Source organism: Etheostoma cragini, unplaced genomic scaffold (assembly GCF_013103735.1).
Source record: "Etheostoma cragini isolate CJK2018 unplaced genomic scaffold, CSU_Ecrag_1.0 ScbMSFa_2666, whole genome shotgun sequence".
Classification (NCBI taxonomy): Eukaryota; Metazoa; Chordata; class Actinopteri; order Perciformes; family Percidae; genus Etheostoma; species Etheostoma cragini.
Genome location: NW_023266852.1, coordinates 178 through 2,808, shown reverse-complemented (window position 1 = coordinate 2,808; position 2,631 = coordinate 178). Strand labels below are relative to the sequence as shown.

Sequence of the window (2,631 nt, the reverse complement as noted above, 5' to 3'; positions counted from 1 at the left end):
ACACACACACACACACACACACACACACACACACACACACACACACACACACACACACACACACACACACACGGTACTCTGATGTTCCTACCTGCTCCGATTCGGTTCCACACAAAGTTTCCATCAAATCCTCCGAGGTACGCTGCAACACACACACACACACAAACGACGTCATCACACAGGTGTGACACAGGTGACATCCTGTTGTTGTAGTAGCGCGGTTGTCGTGGCAACTGACCTCCGAGGGCCAGGATCATGTGACCGAGCGGCGGCCCGCTGTCGTCCAGGAAGAAGACTCTCTTCATGTAGAGGGACACAAACTGGCCGTAGTAGACCTCATCAAACCTGGAAGCACATGCCAAACGGCTGACTGTCTTCGAACGCACCACACACAGTTACACAGACGTCTGACTGTCCTCGAACGCACCACACACAGTTATTCAGACGGATGACTGTCCTCGAACGCATCCCACACAGCTATACAGACGGATGACTGTCCTCGAACGCACCACACACAGTTATTCAGACGGATGACTGTCCTCGAACGCATCACACAGCTATATAGACGGATGACTGTCCTTGAACGCACCACACACAGCTATACAGACGTCTGACTGTCCTCGAACGCACCACACAGAGTGTGTGTGTGTCTGTCTCTGTGTGTGTGTGTGTGTGTATATATTTGTGTGTGTGTGTGCGTGTGTGTGTGTGTGTGTATATGTGTATGTGTGTGTGTGTGTGTATATGTGTATGTGTGTGTGTGTGTGTGTACTAACACCACAGCGTTGGGGTATCCGAGGCGGTTCAGGCGGGTCCAGAGAGACAGGAAGGAGACGAGAAGCAGGACGACGTCCACCTGAACCGTCACCACCAGGGGGAGCTGCAGCATCCTGACACACCTGAGAGACAGACAGGTTAGAGAGACAGACAGGTTAGACAGACAGGTTAGAGAGACAGACAGGTTAGAGAGACAGAAAGGTTAGAGAGAGAGCCACGCATACAGAGAGACAGACAGGTTAGAGAGACAGACAGGTTAGAGAGACAGACAGGTTAGAGAGACAGACAGACAGAGAGACAGACAGGTTAGAGAGAGAGACAGACAGAGAGACAGACAGGTTAGAGAGACAGACAGGTTAGAGAGACAGACAGGTTAGAGAGACAGACTCCCTGTCTCTGGCAGACTGCAGGTTATTATATTTTCCATTAACAGTAATACAGCACTAGTATCTTGGTATAATAATAATAACAATAATAATAATAATAATAATAATAGAGGGGCCTATTACAGTGTAACACCACCGGAAGTACACTACGACACCACCAGTCAGTGAAACAGGCTAATTAATCAAACCGATGACGCATCGATCTGATGGTTTCTACGGTGACGTAATCTCTCACCAACCTACACCATCACGTCCAGTTGTTATGGTAACGATCATATTCAATGAAACCCTTTCAGAGCTAGCAGCTAGCTGCAGCCGTTAGCATTAACATTAGCCATCCGGCCGCTGGACGTCAAAACTCACCTTGTGACGTCACTCCGTTAACTGTGAACCGAGCATCCGGTCGGTAGCAGTGTCGGTGGTCCTCCGGTCGCTGGTCCTCCGGTCGCTGGTCCTCCGGTCGCTGGTCCTCCGGTGGCTCCGGGAGCAGAGCCGTTTCTCCGGTTAGCTTGTAGCAGCAGCAGCCGCTCGATGGTTCCGGTGTTCGGTTGCTGCTGCCTGCTCTCTTCCTGCTTCCGGTTGTAATGGCGGGAAGTAGCCGTCCCCGCCCCCTGGTGGCCCGGTGGTGTTATTACACCATGGAGTTAATATTATTATTGTTATTATATATACAGAGAAGACGAAGTACAAATACTTCGTCACTGTACTCGAGTTGATTTTTCAAATATTTTTACTTTTCTATTTATTTTTTGGCGATTTTACATTTTACAAAGTTGTCTCGTTCCTTCAGTTCTGTTCAGAAGGTCAGAGTGAAGAATAAAGAGTAGTTATATATTTATACTTTAAGTATTTATATATTTATACTTTAAGTATTTATATATTTATACTTTAAGTAGTTATATATTTATACTTTAAGTATTCATATATTTATACTTTAAGTATTTATAAATTTATACTTTAATTATTTATATATTTATACTTTAAGTATTTATATATTTATACTTTAAGCATTCATATATTTATACTTTAAGTATTTATATATTTATACTTTAATTATTTATATATTTATACTTTAAGTATTTATATATTTATACTTTAAGTATTTATATATTTATACTTTAAGTACATTTCCTGTACTTTATGTCACTGTTACTTGAGTAAAGAAGTTAAATCAGTACTTCTACTTTTACCGGAGTATTTTTTAACAGAAGTATGTGTATTTCTACTTGAGTACGGGAAGTGAGTACTTTTGGTATCTCTGCTAATATGTATTGTGTACTTCATGTACTAATATATATTGTGTACTTCATGTACTAATATGTACTGTGTACTTCATGTGCTAATATGGATTGTTTACTTCATGTACTAATATGTATTGTGTACTTCATGTGCTAATATGGATTGTTTACTTCATGCACTAATATGGATTGTGTACTTCATGTACTGATATGTACTCTGTACTTCATGT

The 2,631-nt window shown here is 42.3% G+C and overlaps 1 long non-coding RNA gene across 1 annotated transcript; it reads right to left on the bottom strand.

Moving 5' to 3' along the window:
* On the bottom strand, positions 1-1,737 carry LOC117940521. The gene is made up of 4 exons (XR_004655771.1): positions 1,527-1,737; positions 777-899; positions 239-345; positions 1-142 (listed from the first exon to the last, which is right to left on the bottom strand). It is a non-coding gene; the product is annotated as an uncharacterized LOC117940521 (long non-coding RNA).
* Positions 1,738-2,631: the final 894 nt, after the last annotated feature.